Consider the following 27,590-nt stretch of genomic DNA (forward strand, 5'->3'; position numbering starts at 1 on the left):
CGATATGAAGGTCTAGTGAGCAATTCACGTGCAGTTAACATGCTTAGTGATATATCGCCTAGATTGAGTATAATTTTCATTCACCATTTACTAGCACTAAGTCCTGATTGTTGAAGAGAAACAACACCTCAATAACCGGAGCGATCGACTTCTATCTTTAGTTATTCGATCTTGAACCTTAATTGCACCGAGAGATGGCCTGGGATGAAACAAATTTACATTTATTTTATTCAGTCTCGAGCATACATTGTCCTAAGATGCTACATTATGAAAGACTTTTGCCTTTAGTTATTCAATCTCAGGCCTTAATTGCACTGAAATGGCTCGGGATGAAAGAATTCTGTCTTTATTTTATTTAATCTTGGGCATACATTACATTGAGATGCTCCGAAATGAAATTTTTTTGCCTTTAGTTATTCGATCTCGACCTTAATTGCATCGAGATGACCCGTTATTAATAAATCACAAAGAAGATATAAATCGCAAAGGACGTCTATGGAATTTGTGAAAAAATAATCTCGCATCATGGACTTTTCTTATTTTGTTATACGAACCATAAATATTTTGGATTTTTCTACATTTATGTAAATTACTCTTAAATTAATCTAATTAATATTTAATTGGAAATCACCGCCACTTGGATATAGGAATACGGGAGCATCCCACATTCTCTAAATAACACCCACATATGGAAGTTATTATCTTAATTTAAATTATTGATCACAAATAGCAAAAAAGTTAAAACTATTTACAAAATATAGCAAAAAATTGAAACTATTTACAAAAAGACTCAAATGTGCTATAGAGAATTTAATTATTATGCTAATTAGTTTCAATTTAATTAGTATATTTGAAAATTCCACTTAAATTTGATTAACACTAAAATAATTAGTTAATATATAATAATTATTTAAATCACATTTAATTAATATTTCATTTAAATCACATTTAAATGAATATCTCTCACATAACCAATAGTTTTAATTTAATTAAATAGAATTAAACTAAATTATTAATTCTTCAATTATTTAATTTCTAAATTAAATATTTTATATTTGATTTAATATAGATTTGAATCATACTCATATATGAATTTCTCTCATAACCTATTGTTTGAATTTGTATCATATACGTATTAAATTTTAATCTATAGTTTTATTACAAATTTAATCCATATTAAATTAACATTTGAACTCATTCAAATATTTATTATTTCATAAATTAATTTTAAACCATATACAAAATTAAATTTATATAATAAAGTTCAATTAAAAGATAAATTTTATATTATAATATATCACCATACATTATACTAATTTTCAAAGTAAATATGAACATTTCAAATTAGAGTCAATATGTAATAACCTTAATACCCTTTACATACTAGGAAGGGACCTAATAAATTTACATTTCAAAGTGTTGGGAGCTAGTTACCATAGTTGAAATCAATTTATTTACTTTAGTTGTCGTATTATCCTTAAGAGCACCTCATGCCTCCACATCAATAATCATTTTATCTCATTGCAACAATCACCCATATAAATATTGAATCAACATATGGTTCTGTACCTAATGATGAAAAACTTGGCACTGTGCCAAGTATCTCCCCCAATAATCGTAAAGTGATTCATCCTTTCCTTGTGTGATGCCATAGATTTTCTTCCTCACACTAGTAGCATAAAAGGTTGAAAAGAACTTTTCCAAATATTGTCTCTACATCTACTCCCATGAAATAATGCTCCCTGGTGACAAGTAATAGAGCTAATCTTTCACTTCTTCGTGTTACGAGAAGGGAAAAGCTCTCATGTTCGTCTGCTCAAGGGTTATAATGTGAGGACTCATCCCATTGCAAACAATATGAGGCTCGACTATCGAGAATATAACGACTGAACCCTAAGTTTGTCCATAAGTTCACTTTAGCAGTTAGCTAAATGAAAATCTACTTATAATATGGAGCAAGCACTAGAAGAAATTTGCTCTTTATTGTCAGTTTAGAACCGACATTAATGGCCTTTGGTGTCAGTTCGGAATTGACATCTATGCTAGCGTTATTAAAGGCCTTTAATGTCATTTTTGCTTTGATGTCAGTTTAAAAATGACATCAAATGCATCATTGATGGCCACTGATGTCGGTTTTAAATCAACATTTTTTATGGCGTAATTGTTGACCTTACTGTTGGTTTTCCTTTAATGTCGTTTTTAAACCGACATCAAAGCCTTGTTTGTTTTTTTAATTTATTTATTTTAATTATTTTTCATGGTGTCGAAATCGACATTATTTGTTACGAATTACGACATGAAATGTTCGTCATCGAATATTAAAAAAGTATAAAAAATAATTGTTGCATGATTGCTAGTTCTACCACTCCATGGCAAACCTTATATATTACTTCCATATTTCACCTGCAAGGCAGAAGATCAACACCTACAAAACAAGCATACACTTCCACACATCCAATGGCAAACTAATACTATTTCTAGCTATATAGAATTCAAACCTACAAAACCAGCACATACACTTCCACACTTCGATGCAAACTAATAATATTTCTAGCTACAGAACTCAACACCTAAAAACCCAACATATATACATTTTTCCACACTTCCATAGCAAACCAATATTTCCATTTCACCTACAAGGAAGAAGATCAACACCTACAAAACCAGCATACACTTCCACACATCCAATGACAAACTAATACATTTCTAGCTATAGAATTCAACATGTAAGAAACCTACAAAACCAACACATACATTTCCACACTTCCATGGCAAACCAATATTTCCATTTCACCTACAAGGAAGATCAACCCCTACAAAACCAGCATACACTTCCACACATCCAATGGCAAACTAATACTATTTCTAGCTATAGAATTCAACATGGTAAGAGGCCACAAAACCAGCACATACACTTCCACACTTCCATGGAAAACTACAAAAATACACTTTTCCACACTTTCATAATACTACAAAAATACACATATCAATCAAGTAAATAATATGTAAAGTATTAAAGTATGTGTACAACAAATTCCTCCACTAATACACACTTTCCACATAGTACTACAACAAATACACTCTAAAGTCAACACCTAAAACACTACAATACAACACTTATTCATAAACTACTACAAGCAGAAAACCTCAAAATTAAAGTATGTACAACAAGTAGTACTAGAATCTCGTAGCTTATATATTAAAACAATTAGTATTAGTACTAGTAACTTATATACTACAAAAAAAGTGTAAAAGCTTACACAAATCGGCTAACAAAGCTTGCATATTTTGTTCGAATCTCGTCAATCTCCTCTTGCGTATATGCACTTTTTTGTATTAAACTACGTAAAAAGAAAGGTATGAAAAGAATAAGTTTAGATAATTTATGTAATTTGTAACATATAAAAAGTGAAAGTAGAAACTTACAAGGCTAGTGATGGGAGTACAAGAAATATGCACGATTTCATGTATATACTTTTGGACATAATACCCACACCCAACCGAATCCAATTGACGAGGACACTGCATGTATATAAATTACATACAAATTATTCTTATGTTTCATTGAAAATAATTATGTGTCAATGCAAATTACCTTTATAGGTTTCCATTTCGGATTTGACCGATAATGTTGTAAATCATGCTTAGCTTGCCATGTTTTTAATCCTCTATACATTTGGAAACATTAGAATTAGAAGACAATGAAGTCAAATAAGAAGTAAATCATAAGTCACATTTATGACTCCATGGCTTCGTTAACTTTACTTCGAAGAGAGTCCAAAACATAAACACAGTTCTCTCGAAGATCGATGACATGCAACATCCAATGAAAACTACAATAAACATCTTCAATGTGAGTATACATTTAACCTCAATGAAAAACATAATAATGTGTTAATCTTATTTATTTACCCAGTATTATACGGAATTAGAACTATTTGTTCCAAGGTAGCCACTTCTAACTGGTTGGCAAAATTTCTGGATCGGAGATCACGATCCTTGATATGTGATGTTATTTTTGCTTGGTCATAACAAAAAACTTGCTTCCACAATCACATTCATCCCAAAGATATCTAAGTAAAAGCAACCTTAGTTAAAAAGGAACAAAATAACTATAGTATAGTATTGGACATAAAGATGAGTAAAAGATGTTTACTTACGTAATGTATGCTAGGATGCACATATAGCCTATTTCTACCATGCCGCAATAATGGAGCAAGTCCTAACGAGCTAAATAAATGAATTTGTTTTTACCGAATATTAGCTCGTTCATTAGGATGCGAACCATATCTACATCCTTCATATTGTTCACGACATGTCCATATAAGAGCTTAATGGTTCCATTAACATTTATGTAATTTGAAGAATACAGAACATCCTTTGGGGTTGAATGCTCCAAGCACAAACAAAATAATATCAAAACCTAAAATACAATCACAAATAAATATCAAAGCTTCAATAGCACATAAACAAGTCAACGAGGTCATTCAACAATATTACCTAATGCTTGATTTAAAGTCTCTATCTTGCCCTTCACTGGAATAGGTAAACTACAATCTCCTCCTGTGAGCAAGTCCACCAAGATTTTAACATTGGGACCACCATTGCTATCATCAAGTACGGTTTCTATTGCAACAATATTATTAATCATTCCTATAGCCAATTTGCACGGTGTTTACTTTACAAGTATTAAAAGCATCATTAAGAACAATTTATCCTATAAACATTAAAATTTTAAAAGTGACAACAAAGTTAATTACCTTCACTTCTTCGTTCATAGGTGTGTTGCCCAAATCCTCATCGGCATAGAGATCTATGTTAACACTTCTGATGGACGATCTCAAGTGATTATGACCCTTTTTGTAACTTTTGCTTTTTGAGTCATCTTCTACAACTTGAGAACTTGCAATTTTCTCTTTCCCTTTCACTGTCTTGAAATATAGTGATTGAGAGACAAAACCACCCATGCCACGTACACGTCCACCATGCTCCTTAGAGCCCAATGACTCAGTCAATATGTCCTCATCTCTATGTGTTTCAGCTAATGCATCCTATAGAACAATACAAGTATTCATCATTAACTAAGTTAACAAAAGATTAAATATTGTATATAAGTAAATCGCAAGCAAACTTACGATTCGAGAGACACAATCTCGAGTAGCATCATCAAAATAATCATTGTTTTTTCCTTTTCTTGCTTCTTTCCAAAGAGTTGAACGATAGGAAAGATCACATGTTATATTATGCAACCAAAGATATATATTTAATTAGCATAAACATGTTAAGATAAATTATTTCATTCAATTAGAAATACTTACTAATTCTTCGGCAGGATTTTCATATCCCTTACTAGCAATGTGATGATTGTATATGCATTTTGATCTTCTTTCCCTTTGAATACGACTATAATCCTATACAAAAAATTAGTTTGTAGTTACATGCCAAACCAACATTAAAGTTAACATGTAATTAAATTTATTTACCTCACATTCTTCAGTCAGTCTAGCGTCCACAAAGGATTTCCAATCTTCTTGATTAATATGAGAATAGATCTTAGGAGGAAACTACAAACATGATGGTTGATCCTTAAACGGAAGTATATACAGAAGAGTTAACGTAGTTTTGAAAGTTCGGTACTTTCTTGATGCAGACATTAGGATAGAATGTCTAACATTGGGATGTAACTCAAACGACATCTACACAAGAAAAAAGAAAAAAATATTTAGACTTAGGGAAATCAAACTACATTGTAAGAAAAACGTAATTATCTTTCAACCGATATATATATAAGATTCATTACCGATATACAATCGTAGATTTTATCTTTCAACTCATTCGAAACTTGTTTCCAAGATTTGTATGTGATAGGAATCTGCTGTCGAACACACACACCAATGTAACTTTGAATTTTCTTAGATATAGCTCTTACAAGTTGCCCATGTTCATTAAATTGAACGGGCAACCGTTGCCCAGAATTTCTTACATGCTAACTCTGGCATAGTCGTTGGGCCACATGGCACGAATGATTTGTTTCTTGCTTTGGGAATCATTTTTCTTTCATCCTCACTTAAGTATGTGACTCCTCCATCTATGAATCTGCAAAAAAAACATATATGTATTAGTAAGCACGTTAGTGAGCAAAGTAAGGACATAAAATAAGCTTAGTAATTACAATCTCTGAACATAAATTTATTATAAAGGAAAGTAAATGGCATACCTTAATAAAACATTTATACAATTATTACTTATCAACCCATCTACCCTCACAATCATGTCTAATATATGATGAAGTTGTATCATCAATCTCGTGAGGTGTATCAACATTGGGCATCTTTTGAACAACTCCATAACCACACTCTAGTAGCATATCTCCTATTTCATCTTCAAAGAAATCTTCTTCAATAGTTCTACGTGGAGATGTTAAAACCACTGACCATTTAGGATTTGCAGAATCTTTCACATAGAATATGTGTTTTGCTTGGGAGGCTAGTCGAACAATTACAAGTCTTACATGTTTCATAAAATACCATGAATTGCCACAAGTAGCAACTGTTGCATAAGAACGTGATGGTTTGTACAAGAATTTCTTCCCCACTCGATGTCGTTAAAAAAATAATTGATCTCTAATTGTATTCACATCTAAAGTCTTTGCATTTACGCATTTTAAACAAGGACAAGTCATGACGTTCGACATCTTTGAATGTTTGAACCCATTTTTAATAAACATCTCAACCCCAAAAGCATAATCAGAGGGAGGCGGTGGCTGTCGTGGATCTGAACGGTGGAAGAACCTCCGGTCAGCGGCTTCGTGAATCGGAGATGAAAAGAAAAAGAGAGGTGGGGCGGCTGGAAGATGTGAGGAAGAGGAAGAGAAAAAGAAAGAAAAAGAAAAACGGGGAAGAGACGTGCGAGAGAGAGAGAGAGAGGAGAGAGAGAGGAGAGAGAAAGAAAATCTTTGATTTTCTTTTCTTTTTTTTTATTTCCTTCTTCTTTATTTAACTTAATGATTTAAAAAAAAATTATAACAATATTATTAAATGTATATTATTATTATCTTAACCTTCCAAATCTCTTTCTCCCTTAACTTTTTTTCTAAAAAAAAAAGATATATATACACACATATATATAATAAGGTACCCTAGAGTTCGAGATGTTACAAGTGTAGTCTCCAACATTAAACCTTTGTCAAATAAATTTCCAAACTTGAAATAAACAAAGATTACTACTACATAAACTAAAGTATAAGAATTAATAAGAACATTTTAAGATTAGAGAAATAGAAATAAAACACAAATAATTATTATATGTTTAAAAACAAAAGATGAACTTACAGTCCCTATAACACACTTAATATAAATCAAGTCTTCACCCTATTAACCCCAATCTCCATTAACACACTTCTCACTACATCTCCATAAGTTCCAAATCAACACTCTCTATTTACCATTACATTTTCTTACCAAACTAATCCAGATACCAATATGTTAATAACACGAAGTCAGTGAAAAATGTCTCAAAAGTTAATCCTAAATTAAATTGAGGAAAGTAGAGAAGCGAATATTACGTTCCAATTTCCAAACAATGCTAAACTAAATCTCTCCCTTTCTCTTATTTGTAGTTACCTTTTATATTTATCATTCACTATTTCATTTCTTCACTCTCTTTGGTACTTTCCTTCTTTACCTTTAAACCCCAATCTCCATTAACCCACTGCCCACTTCCTCTTCATATCTTCCAAATCAACTCTCTATTTACCATTACATTTTCTTACCAAACTAAATCCACATACCAATATGTTAATAACAAAAAGCAGACAACAAAAATTAGAACCTACTAAAGATTGATTCAATGATCTATTTTGATGCCTAAAAAAAAAAGCGTATGAAAATTCTTTGAACCTCCAGAAGAAGGCTCGAAAGGGCCTCTGTAGTCCACTCCCTTTCGTCCAATGTCTGATGAAGTAATACCAGATTGGTATTCACGGGTTGAGTTGCCCTCTGTCTTGGTCTGCCCTGTGCTAGCCGAAGATGACGGCTGGGCACGCGATGGTTGCAATGGCTGGGCACGGTGGTGGCTATGGTGGTGGATTCGAAGATGATTGGACACGAGGGACTCTTGCGGCGGAAGCACGACGGCGACTGTGACTGGGAAAGACTTGAAGGAAGAGTTATGGGCGACTGCGAATGGTCGAAGATGATTGAGCACAACAGAGGCGTTTCTCGATAGCCGAAGCACGATGGCGAATGGGAAAGACTTGAAGGAAGAGTTTTAGCCACGACAGCGATTGGGATGAATTATGGGCACAAAGACGACGATGAGTTTTAGGTCATAGAATGAGAAGAGAAGGGAGAAGGAAATTCGAAATCGAGAGAGAAAATTTTGATAGGAATGGGTAAAGTAAGAGAGAGAGGGAAATTTAATTTTTACAACTTAAAAAAATTAAAAAAGAAATTAAAAAGGGGAAGGGTCTTTAATGTCAGTTTTCACATAATAAAAAAAATTTAAAAATTAAAAATGGAAATATCATTAATGTCGATTTAAAACCGACATTAATGATCCGTCTTTTCAGAAATGACATTAAAGCCAGATTTTCATTTTTTTCACCTGACACTAAAGCCCATATTTCTTCTAGTGAAGGAAAGGTTTAGGTTTCAGTTTCAAACATATACCAATTGTAGTCACGCATCAATAGTAAGAGCGAAAGTTAACCTATGAGATAATTAAACACTAACTCAACAAACCATTTAGAAATTTAAATCTGAAGGCATTTCAATCAAACTTTAGTAACGCTGGGAGAAAAACCTAATTGTAGCCATTTTCATTTTTTAAAAAAATTAAACAAACTTTTTTAGTCCAAGCAAATAAGCTTATCAATCTTCAGATCAATTCCTCAACTATAAAATGTCAAATTGTATCGTTTTCTAAGAGTTGCTTAACAATTTCATCATTTTTTTATGCCTCCAAAAACAAAGATTTGGCATCAACTTTAGTGGACACCCCCTCCCAAACTACGTTCTATAAGCCTAAAAGACGGGATGAAGCCAACAAATATCGCCCTCCTCTTTCTACTACTACTAACTCATACAATGATACACTGTTGGAAAGGATTTTTGGAGGTTGGAGAAAATTTGGAAGAGAGAATTGAGATAAGAGGCTACTTGTGTTATTAGACACTTCTATTTTTTTTGACTTAATACAAGTGGTAGGACATCCCTCTTATTTATCCTAGTTGTCACTCCTAAATGAATGGCTAGGATTTTGCCAACACATTCTTTATTTAACGGTTACAAATGACTCTCTAGAATATTCTTTACAATTACACTCATTTCTTATATTTTCTAAATGTATCTTCAATCTTCTCTAAATATCTCCTACAATTGATTTATCTAGAATATTGTAGTAATTAATACATTATAGAAATTTGGCTTTTATTTGGGCTATGCCTAAATATTGTTAAACCCAAAATCAAGTTTATATTTCAACATCCTCTCTTAAACTTGATTTTGTTACTCCAAGCAGGTCTCTCAATTTTGTGAATTCTTCCTTTTTAAGAGGCTTAGTGAAAATGTTGGCTACCGGATCACGAGTCTTCATGCACTCTAACTATACTTCCTTTCTTCTGATGCACTCTCTAATATAATAATAATGTGTATCAATGTGCTTTATTCTGGTTGTGGAAAACTAGTTTTTGGCCAAAACAATTGTTGATTTATTATCTATGAAAACTTCTGGTTGGCTCTTCTTTTGGCAATATCATAACTCCTTTAATAGATTTCTCAACCAAGTTACATGACAAACACATGAGGTAGCAACCACATATTATGCTTCACACGTAGAGAGAGTAACAATGGATTGCTTCTTTGACATCCATGTGAAGGCAGTGTGTACACACACATGCACACATGCACACATGCACACGCATACACAAACACACACACATGTGCACACTCACACTCACACCCATCCTCACGACCACACACGCACACGCACACGCACACACCCACACACGAACACACGCATGAACGCATGCACACATCCACATACACATGCACGCAAACACGCACGTCCACCCATACGGGCACATGCGCACTCACACACACGCACACCTACCTACACGGGCACACGCGCACTCGCACATGCGCGTACAAGCACACGCACACGCACAAATGCGCATGCACACACGCACACGTACATGCACATGCACACACACGAACACATACGCACGCACACACACGTGCACACACATGCACTCGCACACGCACACCCACCCACACGAGCACACACGCACCGACACACATGCACGCACAAATGCGCATGCACACACGCACACGCACGCGCACACGCATACGTACACACCCACATACATGCGCACATGCGCATGCACACACATGAACACACGCATGAACGCACGTCCACCCATACGGGCACATGCGCACTCACACACACCCACACCCACCTACACGGGCACATGCGCATGGACGCACACGAACACACGCATGAACGCACGTGCACACCCACCCACACGGACACATGCACATTTGCACACATCCACACACACATGCACGCACGCGCACACGCACATCCACCCACACGGGCACATGTGCAGTCACAGACATGCACACACCCACACCCACATGGGCACACGCACACTCTCACACGCACACACAAGCATACGCACACACCCACACACACAAGCACATGCGCATGCACACACACGAACACACGCATGAACGCACGCACACATTCACACATGCATACACACATCTACACACACATGCACACACGCACACACACATACGCACACGCACATCAATCCACACGGGCAAACGCACACTCGCACATATGCACACACACACGCACACACGTACATATGCACAAAGATGTGAAAATGAATTAAATTTAAAAAACAATTACATTAATTGTGTTGAGAATGACTTTTAAACTATATTCATTTAACTTAATAACATTAATTAAATTATAATTTCTATTAATATTGATTTAAGAGTGTCGTTAGTGTAATTATATCAATATAATGCGATCTTATCCAATTTTACCAACAAAAAACAAGTCAAATATGGACTAGTAAATCCACACTCTTTGTCATAAGAGATATAATAACGTTTTTATGGGTCATTTTAAAAAATGACAAAACAACTTTTTCTTTTGAATTTTAGCAAATAGCATGTTTTATCTGAAAAAGATACATCAACCCATAATAACACTACAACAAATCTTGGTTGTAGTGTCAGGTGAAAAAAATGAAAAATTGTCTTTATTGTCGTTTTTGAAAAGGTGGATCAAACCGACATTAATGATAAGGGTTTAATGTCGTTTTTAAATCGACATTAATGATCAGCCAGTTTTATTTTTTTTTAATTTTTTGTATTTTGTAAAAACTGACATTAATGACCCTCCATTTTTAATTTCTTTTTAAAAAATTGTTAGGTTTTAAAAACTAAATTTTTCCTCTCTTTCTTACTCTACTCTTTCCCTATCAATTTTTCTTTTCTTTCTCTCCAAGTTGGTTTCTAATTTTCTTCTCTTCTCAATCTGTGACTCTAGATCGCGAACAGCAACCAATCTTCATCGTGCTTCCACCGCAAAAATCCTTGGGTTTCTTCATTTGATTGTTAACTTGTGACTGCTAGGTAGCATTATTGATTATTAATTGTCTTTATTTTTTTAAATGTGCAGCCTTATTCATACTATCTTTTGTTAGAAAAATGAAAGAAGAGAAGGCATAGAAATGAGCTTGGTAACTAGCATTCTTGTAGGTGGATTTGCCAAAATGGAAAATGTAGAGTAAGTAATTTTGGTATAGCTATTTGGAGTGTTATATGAAGCACAATATCTTCATAATGTGATGCGTTTTGGTTTTCGATTGAGATCAATCTTGGTAATTAATTGTTTTGAATTGTGTGTTTATTTTATCTTTTAGTAGTAAATGTTTTTGTTTTCTTTAGTTTAGTTTGAGTATTAGTCTGTTTTGATATATTTGTAGGTTGCATCTATTTATCCATATATTTATCTTTGATCAATACCTAGCTAGGGGAGTCTCTTCTTTTTATGGGCTTCCTTATATTCCATGTTCTTTTACTATATATTTGAGATTTTCACCTTCCATAAATGAAATAAATTAACTATTTTCATTTGAAAAGAAAAACGATCCAATAGGAGTTTGTAAGATTATTTATCATCTCCATTGTTTAACTTTCTCTATAAAAACAATGTTGCTATTGATGGGTAAATTTATACAATTAAGAGTAAGAAGCCTATAGACTAGCATTGCTAAATTGAACATTCAAAATTTGCTTTGAAGTAAGAGTCGATGATGGTATAATTATTCTTTAGTTGTATTCCTCTTTTTCTTATAGATCTTTGAAGAACCAAATTAGAATATTTTCTTCTTCTTAATGAGTTGTTTGATCAAAGCTTATTTTCTTCTTTATTTTTGCAGCACTTTTGGGTTGCCATTTCAATTGTCTTCTTTGTTGCTGCTACATTATTTACTCTACTGAAACTTTGTGGTAATTTTTAATTTTCCACATTTAGATTGCAGTCTGTTTAGTTTGATTTTAAATAATATGTACTAATTTTGCAAATTCTAGATTTATAATCTTCCCCAGGTTGTAAAGTATATTTTGGTCTTAGATAGCCAGCCAAGCTAAGCTAAGTAGATGGAAGCAATTGTTGAAGTTGAAGATTGTGAAAGCGTTTAAGATTTCTTATTTAAGTCTTGTATTAGGATCTAGTTTCATGTATTATTATAGAATGTATATACAAACGCAATATTAAGATTTCATTTTCTATATACAAATGTAAAAGAAAAATATTGTAGTTCCTAAAATAATATTAATTTTATTGATTTGTTGATGTGAGAAAAAATATTTATTTACACGTATCTAATGTCAGTTTATAAAAAATGAACAATAATGCAATAATTATATATTTTTTTTGTAAAAATAGATCCAAAAACAAGACTTTAATGTCGGTTTAAAAACGATATCAAAGGCAAACCGACACTAAAGGTCAACAATAGCACCATAAAAAATGTCGGTTTTAAACCAACATCAATGACCATACCAACATTACTGATGCATTTGATATCGCTTTTTAAACCGACATCAAAGCAAAAACGACATTAAAGGCCTTTAATAACGCTAGCATAGATGTCAGTTCCGAACTGACACCAAAGATCATTAATGTCGTTCCGAACTGACACCAAAGATCATTAATGTCGATTTTAAACCGATATTGAATGGCAAATTTCTTCTAGTGTAACCAAATTTATATAATTTGAGAATCAACATTTTAATAATTTTATTCAATCTTACTAACTTCAAAATAACCAAATTGAATTTGAATTTCAAAATAACAAAATTATAATTTAATAGTATTTGAGAATCTCAACGATAGATTTTGTATCAACATAACCTTAAAAAATATCAACTTGTTCGATATCTTTATCTCAAAATAATATTAATGACTTGAATATCAAGATAATTAAATTATTATTTTAAAATTGAAAGAAACTCAACATTAAGAAATATCAACTTGTTCGTATACAAGCACACGCGCACACGAGCACACACAGACACACACACACGTGCACATGCGCACACACGGACACACGCACAAACACACACACAAACACACGCGCATACACATGCACACGCTAGTGTACACGCACACTCACCCACACGCACACGCGCACGCACACATATGCACAAAGATGTGTAAATGAATTAAGATTAAAAAACAACTACAATAATTATGTTTATGAGTAAAAATCATGTACATTTGACTTTAAAACATTAATTAAATTATAATTTCTATCAACATTGGTTTAAGAGTGTCATTATTTCAATATAATGCGGTTTTATGCAATTTTACCAACAAAAAATAAGTCGAATATGGACCTGTAGATCCACACTCTTTGTCCTAAGAAATATAACAACTTTTCTATGGGTTATTTAAAAAAATGGAAAAACTATTTTTTCTTTTGAATTTTAGCAAATAACATTTTTTGCACGTGCATGGTATTTTACAAAATATCAACCTTCTCCAACTGTAATTATTTAGTTTCTATGTTGTAATTAATTTATGTCATTTATCAGCTTTTAATTAATTTTTACTTGAAAAATATACATCAATCCATATTGCAACTTTTTTTTTAATATCTTGGGACTCAACTAATTGATTCAATATTTTAATAAATTTATTGAATCTTACTAATTTCAAAATAACCCAATTGAATTTGAATTTCAAAATAACAAAATTATTATTTTTCAGAATTTGAGAATCTCAACATAGATTTTGTATCAAAATAACCTTAATTGAATTCAAAATTAAAAAATATCAACTTTTTCGCTATTTTTATCTCAAAATAACATTAATGGCTTAAACATCAAGATAACGAAATTATTATTTTAAAATTGGAAGAATCTCATCACTAAAAAATATCAACATGTTCGCACACGCACACACGCACGAACGCACACATACACATGCACGCAAGCACACACGCACACGCGCGCACGCACGCACTTTTGCACACACACACACACATACATATGCACGCACACCCATCCACACTTACCTACACACGCACGCGCACACGCACACACACACGAACACACGCGCACACACACACATATGTATAAAGATGTGTAAATGAATTAAAATTAAAAAATAATTAAATTAATTGTGTATAGAAAAACTTTTAAACCATATTCATTTGACTTAATAACATTAATTAAATAACAATTTTTATCAATATTGGTTGAAAAGTGTCATTAGTGTAATTATTTCAATATAATGGAGTTTTATCCAATTTTACCAACAAAAAACAAGTCGAATATGGACCAGTAGATCCACACTCTTTGTCATAAGAGATATAGCAACGTTTTTATGTGTCATTTTAAAAATGACAAAACTACTTTTTCTTTTGAATTTTAGCAAATAGCATTCTATCACGTGCATGGTATTTTCTAAAATAGCAAAATATTCATCTTCTCCAACTGTAATTATTTTGTTTCTACTTTGTAATTAGTTTATGTTATGCATTTATCAACTTTTAATTATTTTTTTATCTGAAAAAGATACATAAACCTATATCATAAATTTTTTCTTAATATCTCGAGACTCTAGTAATTGATTCAAGATTTTCATAAATTTACTCAATCTTACAATTTTCAAAATAACCTAATGGAATTGAAATTTCAAAACAACCAAATTGAATTTCAAAATAACAGAATTATTATTTTTCAAAATTTCAAAATCTCAGATAGATTTTGTATTAAAATAACCTAAATTGAATTTCAAAATTAAAAAATATCAACTTGTTCGCTATCTTTTATCTCAAAATAACATTAATGACTTGAATATCAAGATAATAAAATTATTATTTTAAAATTGAGAGAAACTCAACATTAAATATATCAACTTGTTCACACACAAGCACACACGGACACGGGCAAACGCGCACACACGTACACACGCACGTATGAGCGCACACACACCCACACACCCACGCGCACAAGCACATACGCGTCCGCACACACACAGACACACATAAGCACACACACACGTGTGCACATCAGCACACAAACACGAATGCACACACGCATACACACACCCACCCACATGCACAAATGTGCACAAACGTACACCTGCACGCACACACACTCGCACGCATACACACACGCACGAACGCACACTCACACCCACACGCATACCCACACACCCACACACACGCACAAATGCACAAAACTACGTAAATGAATTAAAGATAAGAAACAATTACACTACTTGTGTTTAAAAAGACTTTTAAACCATGTTCATTTGACTTAATAACATTAATTAAATTATAATTTTTATCAATATTGGTTGAAAAGTGTCATTAGTGTGATTATTTCAATATAATGCGATTTTATCCAATTTTACAAAAAAAAAAAAAACAAGTCGAATATGGACTAGTAGATTCACACTATTCATAAGAGATATAACAACGTTTTTATGGGTCAATTTAAAAAATGGCAAAACTATTTTTTTTTTTAAATTTTAACATATAGCCTTATTGCACGTGCATGGTAATTTATAAAATATCAAAATATCCACTTTCTCCAACTGTAATTATTCCGTTTCTACGTTGTAATATATTTATGTTATGCATTTATCAGCTTTTAATTATTTTTTACCTGAAAAAGATACATCAACCCATGTCATAACTTTTTTCTTAATATCTGAGACTCAACTAATTGGTTCAAGTTTTTATAACTTTATACAATCTTACTATTTTCAAAATAACCTAATTGAATTTGAATTTTAAAATAACCAAATTGAATTTCAAAATAACAAAATTATTATTTTTCAGAATTTTAAAATCGCAAAGATAGATTTTGTATTATAATAATCTTAATTGAATTTCAAAACTAAAAAGTATCAACTTGTTCACCATCTTTATCTCAAAATAACATTAATAGTTTGAATATAAAGATAACTAAATTATTATTTTAAAACTAGGAGAAAGTCTACATTAAAAAATATCAACTTGTTTGCACACAAGCACATGTGCACACCCACCCACACATGCACACGCACAAAATGTGCATACACGCAAACATGTACGCACGTGTACACACACGTACACACGCGCGACAACCACACACGAACATACGCACAAACGCACACACATACACGCACATGCGCATGCGCACGCACCCACACAAACTCACACACGCACAAAGATGTGTAAATGAATTAAAATTAAAAACAATTACACTAATTGTGTTTATAAAGACTTCTAAACCATGTTTATTTGACTTAAGAACATTAATTAAATTATAATTTCTATCACTATTGGTTTTAAAATGTCATTAGTGTATTTATTTCAATATAATGCGGTCTTATCCAATTTTACCAACAAAAAAACAAGTCGAATATGGACTAGTAGATTCACACTCTTTGTCATAAGAGATATAACAACATTTTTATGGATCATTTTGAAAAATGACAAACTACTTTTTCTTTTGAATTTTAGCAAATAGTATTTTTTGCACGTGCACGATATTTTATAAAATACCAAAATATCCACATTCTTCAACTGTAATTATTTTGTTTCTACGTTGTAATTAATTTATGTTGTGTATTTATCAGCTTTTAATTATTTTTTACTTGAAAAAGATACATCAATCCATATTGCCACATCAATCCATACCAAAACGTTCCTAAGAAAGGATCATCTCACCCATAACTTTAAATTCTTCAAACACAATGCAATTAACTTAAAGCAGAACAAAACAAAACAAGAAATCTAACCAACAATAACAAAAAAATAAACCTTAAGCCTTGATCCTTGCAGTCCATTGGGAGGTTCAGAACGGGACATGATCGAGAACAATCGATTCCGAGCTGCAGGTTTCAACATCGACAAAGAATTTCCAAGTAAATGAAAATTTTGGAAATGGGTAGTGAAGAAAAATAAGGTTGAGAGGATTTTGTTTGGTGAGTGGGAAAAACTCTAGCCAGGGAAAGAGAATGGAAGAAATGGGGTTTAGTTTACACAGATTTTTCTTAATGATTGTTGGAAGAACAAAGAGATTGTGAGAAGGTTTAACGGCAACGACAATGGCAGAATGTTAAATCCCCGAAAAGACTAAATGGCCAATTGAGAGAAGAAGGAAGAAAGAAATTCTCTTTCAAGCTAGGGAAAAGACAGAGGAATGGGAATTGAATTGTACGTTTGGTATGGCTATATGCAATTTTCTTGCTTCTTTATGGATATGTTGTACAAAGAGTAGAACGATGACATGGTTCACTTTGTTTCTCTCTTTACAAAGTAACCAATGACTTAAAAGAAAGACATTGAACAACAAATGACCAATAGAAAACAATATACTCAAGAAACAATAAAAAAAATGCAGAAATTAAAAATGAAATTGGAAGTAGGAAAAAAATGGAAGGAAGAAAAATACCCCAAAAGTTCTAAATGCAATATGATCATAACAAACATGTCTCACTGTGAACAAATCGAACAAGCTCTATAACGAATTTTGTAGTGGGATTCCGACTCATAGAAGCCGGCTCAGGCTTGCACAACGAATGACCAATACAAAATAAGATCCAGTAAAAAGAAAGGCCCAACTAAAGTGAAATTAGAAGACACACACGTCCTATATTAAGGTAGAGTCAAGGTAATTTAGAAAAATTCATTACCGGACAACTACCTCAAAATTACCCGAACTTATAAACTATACAATTATTTTTTCCTGATGTTCCAAAACACTTGCCAACTGAAATTTTCTTTTGACAAATATGCAATGGGTTTCTTGAAATTGAATGCTCAATCCAGAAATTGAAAATGAAATTGGAAGTAGAAAAAAAATGGAAGGAAGAAAAATACCCCAACAGTTATAAATGCAATGTGAACATAACAAGTTGTATCATCATGAACAAATTGAACAATCCCCAAAACAGATTTTGCAATGGGATTCTGACTCCAATAAATTGCATCCATGTTGACCAAAACTTTCCGAACAAAGGATTCAGCTTCCCATCAACATGCATCACAAACCTATAACTTTAAATTCTTCAAAAACAATGGAATTAAATCAAGGCAAAAAAAACACAACAAGAATTCTAACCAACGATAACAAAAAAATCCACCTTAACCCTTAATCATTGTCGTCCAATGGGAGGTTCAACATTGGACATGATTGAGAACTATTGGTTCCAGCCGCAAGTTTCGGCATCGACAAAGATTCTCCGAGGGAAATGAAGATTTTGGAAATTGGTAGTGAAGAAAAATAAGGTTGAAAGAATTTTGTTTGGGGAGTTGACAAAATTGTAAACCGAACCCCATGTGTTTCATTTTTCTCCTCATGGCCAGAATTTTGTCAACTCCCCAAACAAAATCCTGGCCGATGAGGAGAAAAATGAAACACATGGGTTCGTTTACAATGATTTTTCTTAATGATTGTTGGAAGAACAAAGAGATTTAAGGGTAACAAAAAGAATGGAAGAATGTTAAATCCCAAAGACTAAATGGCCAATTGAATGCTTAAGGAAGTTTGATTTGCCTGTTTTAGCAGTTTTCTTGCTTTTTTATGTAAATGTTGTAGAAAGAGTAGAACAAGGACATAATTCACTTTTTTTTCTCTTTACAAAGTAACCAATGACTTAAAAGAAAGACATTGCACACTAAATGCCCATTAGAAAACAATATACATCGAAAAGAATAAAAAATATGCAAAAATTCAAAATGAAAGTGCAAGCAGAACAAAACGGACTTGATTCACCATGAACAGATAGAACAAGCTCCAAAACGGATTTTGAGTAGAATTCGTCTCAGATTTGCAGTCTCCAGGTTTTCCAAAACGTTCCTAAGAAAGAATCAGCACAACCCACAACTTTAAATTCTTCAAAAACAATGAAATTAACTCAAAGCAGAAAAAAAAAAAAAGACAAAAACTCTAACCAATGATAACAAAAAAATAAACCTTAACCTTTGATCCTTGCAATCCATTTGCGGGTTCAGCACTGGACTTGATCGAGAACAATCAGCTCCCACCGCAGGTTTCTGCATGGACGATGATTTTTCGAGGAAGGAAATCAAATTTTTGGAAATGGGTAGTAAAGAAAAATAAGGTTGAAAAGATTTTGTTTGGAGAGTGGGCAAAATTCTAGCTGGTGAGGAGAAAAGAAAAGACATGGGGTTCAGATTCGAGGGATTTTTCTTAATGATTGTTGGAAGAACAAAGAGATTGTGAGGAGATTTAAGGTATCGCCACGAATGGCAAAATGTTAAATCACAAAAGACTATTGTTTTCTTGCTTCTTTATGGAAATGTTGTAGAAAGAGTAGAACGATGACATAGTTCATTTTGTTTTTCTATTTACAAAATAACCATTGACTTAAAAGGAAAGAATTTGCACCACAAATGACCATTAGAAAACAATATACATAAGAAAGAATAAAAAATACGCAGAAATTGAAAATGAAATTGAAAGTTGAAAATAAATGGAAGGAAGAAAAATACTCCAAAAGTTCCAAATGCATTACGATCAAGAGAAATTTGTATCAACATGAACTGATCAAATAAGCTCCAAAATGATTTTGCAGTGGGATTCCGACTCAGATAAGCAGTCTCCAGTCTTGCCAAAACGTTCCTAACAAAGGATCATCACACCCATAACTTTAAATTCTTAAAAAACAATGGAATTGACTCAAAGCAGAACAAAACGAAAGAAAAACTCTAACCAACGATAAGAAGAAAATAAACCTTCACCCTTGATCCTTCCAATCCATTTGCGGGTTCAGCACTGGACATGATCGAGAACAATCAGTTTCCAGCTGTAGGTTTAGGCATGGACGAATATCTTCCAAGAAGAAACGAATTTTAGCAAAGTTTGATCTACCTGTTAGCAGTGTTCTTGTTTTTGTACGGAAATGTTGTAGAAAGAGTAGAACGATGAAATAAATCACTTTGTTTTTCTCTTTACAAAGTAACCAATGACTTAAGAAGAAGACATTGCACAACAAATGACCAATAGAAAATGATACGCAATAGAAAATAATAAAAAAGAAAACAATATGCATTTTTGTTTTCAAATTCTTGGTCAAATCGCAATTCAGAAATGAAATTTGGTTCATTATCGACGATAATATGGTGAACTAAATAACATAAGTTTCAGAGTCATGGGAGAATAATAGCCTTGCTAATTGCTCAAACTCTGAATGTGAAGGCTTTTCCCATGTGAAGGAACCCAAAGAACCAGCAAAAGCAGCATGCTTCTTCCCAATGCAAGAACATTCAGTGTATCTTCTGATTATGTCCTGAATGCAGTAGGAAAAATGATATAAAGTTGTAATTCAAGCTAAGGTTTTGTTGCATAAACCAAAAACTTAGATGGATAAAACACAAAATGCATCCTGTTCCTACCTTATGCCTACTACATTGCTAACAATACACTTACTGCACTCTCAGAGAAGGAACCAGAAATGGTTCTTGATGATCTGTTAAAATCTTTTGATGAAAATGTAATTAGTGCAAAGAGCGTTGATGATTCTAAAACAGAGGCACCTCATGCTAACTCGGATGTGCAATGCTTCTCTAAAGATGAAAAAGTAAATGAAGTTTCGAAAGATGATGATTTTGTGGAGATTTCTGCTGAGGAAATCAATGAATCTGACAAATCTTCTCTGCCTACTGAAGACTTGGATGTTACTGAAGTTCACAAATCGAGCATTGCAGAAGAATTTGGTATGGAATTTGAATCTCAACAAAATGAGTCTACCTGTGAATTAGAACATAAAATTGAAGAAGATGTTGAAGAAGAAAACACACGTGAATAACTCTGCTGAAGAACTGTCTCTTCCCACGAAAATGTGGAAGAAGAAACTGAAGTTGATGGAGATGATGCCTTGAGCAGTGATGAAGAATCTTTGGAAGTGAAAGACGATCAAGATGAAAATGATCAGATCCCACAACCGGAAATGTAGCATCAGATGCTGACATTGAAGGAGACAAGAAGGAAACAAAAATGGAGAAAAGTTCTGTTCAAGCTGAAGAAGATGATACAATTATCAATAAGTCCACGGAGGAGTTCCCTGAGAATGTTTCTGATGATTTGGTTGATGTCAAGATCCAATGGAAAATGGAAGAAGAAACTCTTCCTAAAGACATAATTGTCGAAGCTATCGACTCACAACCAGAAATCCCAAATGCCATTGTTCAATGTGAGGAAGCTTTGGTGGAAATCACTATCACATCCTCCAACAACAATGCAGTTCAAACATTGGCAAACCAATTCCCTAGGCCAACAATAGAAGCCAAATCTCCCGTTGAAGAACAAACCATTAGTTTGCTAATGGACAACCCAGATGCTGAGGAAGAAGAAGCTGAAAAAGAACAGAACAAAGCAAAGTTCATTCAGTTAGTGGTGAAGAATGATAATACTAGCCTAAGGCAGCTGAGGAAGTTGTTCAAGGAAAAACTCCAACTTAACCATAAGAAGATGGAAAATAATAACATCAACACAAAAGTTGTTGGAGGTGGCGTGAAAGTGAGAACTGCTTTACAACCAGTGCCGGAAAACAGAATGACCGTGCATTAAAAGTCTAGAAAGAGAGAGCATTGTGCATGGTTCAAACTGTGGTTTGCCTCACGTTATTGATTTTGTGTTTGTTTTATTCTTTCCATGATGTATTTTGAGAGGAGGGAAAAATGAGGTAAATGATTAATTTGTCTGAATTTTTGTTCATCAGTTCAATAATAAAAATGCTAGTAGTTTGTGTTTTAAAAAAAACAATACACTTACTGCAGCACCAAGATACAGGTTGTAGCCAAATTTCAGGAAAAAAATATATATTCAGATTTTTGCATATCGAGAATTTGGTGAAACGCACCTTGAGTTTATTTACTCAACTAATCCACGAGAATTTGTGATATGAACTTGGCAGAGGTCATTGACTCCATCACCATCATCAGCAGCATTAGAAATGGAGGGAGGTGAAAAAAATGCTTTCAACTTTTTGGCTGGAATGATAATTCTTCTTTTGACCTAAGCGGCTGGCTTGGCTCCCTCTTTTTTTTTTGCTCCTCTCTAAAGGCTGCCATGCGGGTGAAGAACTTTAAGTACCTACTAGGCGGGGGTCGGGTTTTGCTTAGGCAAGAAAAGCAGAGAGGATCCCCACGAAAAATCTGAAACGGGGGGATCTCGGCGCGCATTTTACTTGATCTAAGCGGCTGGCTTGACTCCCTCTTTTTTATCTCTCCTCTCTACGGCTGCCATGCTTGGTGAAGAAAAATCTAAGGACCTACTAGGCGGGATCGGGTTTTGCTCAGGCAAGAAAAGCGGAGAGGATCCCCACGAAAACTCTGAAACCGGGGGATCTCGACACGCATTTTACTTGACCTAAGCGGCTGGCTTGGCTCCCTCTTTTTTTCTCTCTCCCTCTCTACAGGCTGCCATGCTGGGTGAAGAACTCTAAGGACCTACTAGGCGGGGTCGGGTTTTGCTTAGGCAAGAAAAGCGGAGAGGATCCCGAAAACTCTGAAACCGGGGATCTCGGCGCGCATTTTACTTGATCTAAGCGGTTGGCTTGGCTCCCTCTTTTTTTTTTCTCTCCTCTCACGGCCATGCTTGGTGAAGAAATCTAAGGACTACTAGGCGGATCGGGTTTTGCTTAGGCAAGAAAAGCGGAGAGGATCCCACGAAAACTCTAAAACTGGGGGATCTCGGCGCGCATTTTACTTGACCTAAAGCGGCTGGCTTGGCTCCCTCTTTTTTTTCTCTCTCCCTCTCTACGGCTGCATGCAGGGTGAAAAACTCTAAGGACCTACTAGGCAGGGTCGGGTTTTGCTTAGGCAAGAAAAGCGGAGAGGATCCCCACGAAAACTCTGAAACTGGGGGATCTCGGCGCGCATTTTACTTGACCTAAGCGGCTGGCTTGGTTCCCTCTTTTTTTTTCTCTCTCCCTCTCTACCGGCTGCCATGCTGGGGAACTCTAGTGACCCACTAGGCGGGGGTCGGGTTTTGCAACCCTTAGCAGCTTGGTTGTATTGTTTTGTTTTTATCGGCTGTTCTGTTGGGTGAAGAACTCTAAGAACTTGCCGACTTTGCTTTCTACCTGACCTAACAATCATATTTTGCTTTCAAACAATCTTATACAAATGTGTATGGCCAAAAGAGGGATTTAAAATTAATATAAAAAAGGCATTAGAATATGGCAAAAAAGGGGATTAAATTGAGATAAAAAAGAGAACCGCACATATTATTAAGTACATAATTCACAACATTCAGAAAATGAACCAAGTGTTCTACTCATTTCTAAGCTATCAACATATGCATTTTCAACATGTGTAACATATTCAAATAACAAATACAATCACAAATCCGAGCTCCGTTCTCATGCGTTAGGCATACATGCTTTTTTATGCTAAAAGCGAAGTAGACATGGTACTTATTCTAAGCATAGAGCATTACAAAAGTTTCTAAATTTTGACATTTTTAGCAAAATTTGCAAAATGAAAATTTCCCAAAGGACATGGAATGTGCAAGGCTACAACCCCACCCCCACTTAAAAATATGCATTGTCTCAAAGCATTTTAAGCAAGATTCTACGGATGGAAAAAAAGAAAAGAAAAAGGAGAACAGAAGACCTCCCTTGTAACCTAGTTTCTTCATGGAAGCTTGCTTGCAAAGATCCCAAGTTTGGTTATATTTCATTTTCCTTTATTCCTACAAAAAGAAAACAAGAATTTCCATCGAATTTTATTAAAAAGGTTAAACTAAAAATTTTAGAAAAATGTGCAGAATTGTTTAAGCTCGGTTGCATTTTCTAAGCATCACTTGAATTATTAAAACGACCTAACAAATATTCAATACAAGTTCGTAATTCATAACCTACCAAAAAGTTCAAAAGATTGTTGTAGGTGTTCCACCAAACTTTTGTAAATTACATACATCAATAAACTTACTTCTTATAAGGGGGGGGGAAGAAACTATGTTTTAGGGACAGATGGCTCTAAAGCACACAAACACTCTCCATCTCACTCTCTATCTGCCCTGTATCTAATTTAATCCAGCATTCATTTGGGCATTGTAGGTTCATATTAAAAATAGTCATTCATGTCGTGATGCAAAGGCCCTTTTTATGTATCTAGAACTAAAATCACGAAAATCATCGTGGACATGCAGCACAACAAACTGAATATCCATGGGAAGCCTTTGCTAACAAAATGGTTGACAATAATTACTCAGACAAGAGAGAATGACTATAATTAATTAACAGAAGTACAAATCAATATAGGTGCACAACCACCAAGCCCCAACAAAAGGAACAATAAACTTCAATAACAAAGAAAGGTAGTATCAGGACTATCCTTACCTTGTTATCGAAGAAGATACCTTGGCTCTGGAAAGCCCGATGCTCTGCCTTACAACATTCAATTACCTCAGTACTGTAGTGTTTCTTCAAAGTTTGGGAATCTACCTAAAACATAAAAATATATATTACAACTTGAAAACCTCCATGTCAGAAACTTTACTTTAATTATCAAACCAGATGCTATGCAAGAATTAGTTAGCATAAACACAACATAAATAGTAATGATATTCTTTGGGGTGGGGATAAAAGCATCTTTCATCTTAGAAATAAGCTTAGCAGTTAGCACTAACCTTTATATAAGAAGTTAACACCGGTTTGATTACTTCATAAACTTCAGCTACGAAATCTGGTAAAGAGAAAGACCTAATTCATAATGTTAAAGAGGAAAAGACCAAGTCAGATTCCTTTATTCAAACAGGTTAGTATCACATCTCCAAAGGAAAAAACTTACGGACCTCTACGACGAATTTCCTTGAATGATGTAGCGCCACCTTGTTCTTGAAACACAGTTTCATTTATGCTGTGAAAAATAAGATTGATAAATAAAACTTTCGGCTACAATTAGCCACATAAACATAAAGTTGTGACAGGAAAACAAAAGCTAACAGATAATTAACTATACAGTTTGTAGGCAAAATACCAAATAGCCCATAATCAAGATCACAACTGAAGCAAACAATAATGTGCAGTTTATCATTTCCAACCAAATAATTCAATAACAAATAAGGTCAAATGGCCAAATAATATGTCCTTTCACATAAATATTTACTCCTGAATTTTTTGAAGGATAATGTTATCGCTTCTCTCCCACGTTTCACAAAAATTCTTTTACATATTATATTTTTGATGAAATTACAGCAGGAGACCACCGTGAGGGATTACCGACAGCGATTTGAACAATTTTCGGTCGCCTTAAAGATATGAGTGATGCAGCCCTAGAAAGTAAGTTTGTGTGTGGGCTGAAGGAAGAGATTCAAAGTGAGATCTGAAAATTGAATTCAGTGGGCCTAGAGGCTAAAATGTTAATGGCCCAAATAATTGAGAAGATGATCGAGTGGTTCAATTGAAGAGAATTCATGGGGCAAGTGGAAACACTAATTTATCAATTAAAATGTCAAATAGTGGGCCAAGCAGGTCGAGAAGTCAAACTGGGTCAAAGGCCTCAGATCGGGTCGCTACATCACGAACGATTACGATTAACCCTAGCCGAAATTCGTCGTACTCGTCCACGACGATTACTTCATCGCAAGAATCGGGCGCGAAGAGTACGTTGTCTCAACCATACCGTCGAATGACTGACAACGAAGTGCGAATTAAGAAGGAAAAAGGTTTGTGTTTTAGATGTGACGAGAAGTTTAGTCTAGGGCACCGCTGCAAAAGACGTGAATTGAACATCATTGTTGTACAAGAAGGGGAAGACTTAAGTGACAAAACCGATCAAGTGGGGGAAGAAATCGAAACCAACGGGAATAAGGAAGTCAATACAAAAATAGTGAATCTGTCGATAAATTCATTGGTAGGTTTCAATTCGCCGAAAACCATAAAAATTAAAGGAGAAATAAGGGGACGTGAGGTTGTGGTGCTGATCGATGGGGAGCACGCACAATTTTATTGCAAAAGAGGTAGTCAAAGAGCTAAAAATTTCAGTAGAAACCATGGATGCATATGGGGTTGTTCTGGGAACCAGAGGCCTAGTCCAAGCAACCAGTGTGTGTAAGGATGTAAACCTGACAATCGCAAATTTATCAATCACTCACGATTTCTCCTCTCTACACTCGGAAGTGCTGACGTTATATTAGGAGTTACTTGGTTGGAAATGTTAGGGAAAGTAATTTTTTATTACAAGTTGTCGGAGATGGAATTCTCATTGGATGAATGGTGGTAATTCTTCAAGGGGATACAAGTTTAGTAAGATCCCAAGTGTCACTGAAATCGATAATGAAAACCTTTGAGAAGGAAGATCAAGGCGTGTCAATCGAATTAAGTGCAGTTGTACAGTGGGAGTGGGCGAAGCAAGGGAACACATAGCAGACTACTTGAGTAAACTACAACCAGAAATTCAAAAAGTTCTTCAGTCCTTTAGCGTTGTGTTTGAACCAAGCAATCAATTACCCCCACCTCGCGATCATGATCATGCTATTGAATTAGAACCAGGGGCTCGTGCAGTGAACGTGCGCCCGTATCGTTATCCCCAATTTTAGAAAGATGAGATAGAGAAACTAGTTAAGGAAATGCTGCTAGCCGGAATAATTCAGCCAAGCAAAAGTGCCTTTTCAGTGCTCCTTGTTAAGAAAAAGGATGGTAGCTGGCAATTTTGCGTTGATTACGAGCACTGAATCTTGCCACTATACCAGATAAGTATCTGATTCTTGTTGTTGATGAACTGTTGGACAAATTATTTGGGGCAACCATATTCTCCAAAATTGATTTAAAGTTAGGTTATCAGCAAATTCGGGTGCGGGTAGCCGATGTTCACAAAACAGCGTTTCGAACCCACGAGGGGCCCTATGAATTCCTTGTGATGCTGTTTGGGTTGAAATGCTCCGGCAACATTCCAATCAATCATGAGTGATGTTCTTCGCCTATATTTACGCAAGTTTGTTTTGGTTTTCTTTGATGACATCTTAATTTACAGCAAGTCCTTGGACGAGCATTTGCACCAATTGGCAATGGTTTTGGAAACTCTAGTAGCTCATCAA

The 27,590-nt window shown here is 34.3% G+C and overlaps 3 long non-coding RNA genes and 1 pseudogene across 4 annotated transcripts; 2 read left to right on the top strand and 2 right to left on the bottom strand.

Moving 5' to 3' along the window:
- LOC116404440 overlaps nt 1-27,590 on the top strand; it is a 64,924-nt pseudogene that overhangs the window by 20,384 nt on the left and 16,950 nt on the right.
- On the bottom strand, nt 3,474-5,133 carry LOC116404448. 2 transcript variants are annotated; one of them, XR_004217286.1, is made up of 3 exons: nt 4,761-5,133; nt 4,501-4,563; nt 3,474-3,668 (listed from the first exon to the last, which is right to left on the bottom strand). It is a non-coding gene; the product is annotated as an uncharacterized LOC116404448 (long non-coding RNA). The 2 variants fall into 2 exon arrangements; XR_004217285.1 differs by lacking the exon at nt 3,474-3,668 and adding an exon at nt 3,776-4,073 and having other exon boundaries at nt 4,761-5,131.
- LOC116404451 lies at nt 11,669-12,797 on the top strand. The gene is made up of 3 exons (XR_004217289.1): nt 11,669-11,802; nt 12,458-12,527; nt 12,609-12,797. It is a non-coding gene; the product is annotated as an uncharacterized LOC116404451 (long non-coding RNA).
- LOC116404452 lies at nt 24,917-25,378 on the bottom strand. The gene is made up of 3 exons (XR_004217291.1): nt 25,347-25,378; nt 25,182-25,254; nt 24,917-24,996 (listed from the first exon to the last, which is right to left on the bottom strand). It is a non-coding gene; the product is annotated as an uncharacterized LOC116404452 (long non-coding RNA).

The sequence above is a fragment of the Cucumis sativus genome, chromosome 6, assembly GCF_000004075.3.
Source record: "Cucumis sativus cultivar 9930 chromosome 6, Cucumber_9930_V3, whole genome shotgun sequence".
Classification (NCBI taxonomy): domain Eukaryota; kingdom Viridiplantae; phylum Streptophyta; class Magnoliopsida; order Cucurbitales; family Cucurbitaceae; genus Cucumis; species Cucumis sativus.